The sequence below is a fragment of the Poecilia reticulata genome, linkage group LG3 (genome assembly GCF_000633615.1).
Source record: "Poecilia reticulata strain Guanapo linkage group LG3, Guppy_female_1.0+MT, whole genome shotgun sequence".
In the NCBI taxonomy this organism is placed as follows: Eukaryota; Metazoa; Chordata; class Actinopteri; order Cyprinodontiformes; family Poeciliidae; genus Poecilia; species Poecilia reticulata.
Window position 1 is genome coordinate 30,202,944 of NC_024333.1, and position 1,082 is coordinate 30,204,025.

Consider the following 1,082-nt stretch of genomic DNA (forward strand, 5'->3'; position numbering starts at 1 on the left):
CAGTGCAGCAGGAAAAGCAGATGTTCCCGTATCAAAGGTGCAGAGGATGGGGATTGTGGGTGATCTGCTGATTAATGAGATAAATCTACGTCAAACTGCGTCTCCCTCTGGGGAGAAGAAACGGTCCTGGACTCGGGATTTGCATATTAGGAAAGAACATTTTGGACTGCAGCAGCTGTTCAAGGGAGGACATTTTGCAACAGTTCACACTGGAAAACTAAACGTGAACGCAACAGAATAGAGTGAAGGAAAATGAAACTGAACTCTCTAGGTTATGGTGGAGAAAATCAGAAAAGACTCWAAGGGAAGACCATCTGCAGAATGTCCCAGGGGGTCTGAAGATTACAGTGTATGGTTATAAGTCTGGTTGTGATTAATACCTGATGAGGCTTGTTAAAAAAATACAGTACTGTGGAAAAAAAATCACCCTGTTACAGGAAAGAGATTTGACGTATGCTTTTTGTCATAAGTCAATGTTTCAGATGATTTAACATCAAGCATTACTTGATAAAATACAGAAGGCAGTTTATAAGTGAGTGTTTAGTGTTTAAAAGAAAACAAAAAAGCTATTCAAAATGATCAAAGCCAACTGCAAAAATCAAAATGCCCCTTAAACATTACTGTGGTGAAAGAGTTTATTTTTGTGGCCTGCTGGATGAGTTATTGATGCACTCTTACAGTGTTTTAAGTCAATTTTCTACATGCTAATCAGTAATTAAAGATAAAGAGGAGATGCATTTTCTTTTTTGGTTTGAATTTCTTTTTATGCAATCAATATAACCATTTTAAGTATTTTTTATTTATTTATTTTTTTACTCATTTAATGTTATTAATAACTTCATTATCTGCAACTTTTAAGTGTGATTAAAAAAACACAAAGAGATACGTGAAAAGGCAAAACTTTTTAAAGTTGTTATCAGTAACAAGGAGCAGGTCAAGTTGGTCAAAACAATCCTGTGAACTCTGCTGACCTCTGTCACCTGTTTTTTTTTTGTGCCAGTTTGAGACTAAGCTCAGTTTGTACAGTCGAAGCCAGTTTCTCTTCGCTGTTATCACTTCTTTTCTCTGTCCGTGGAAAAAAA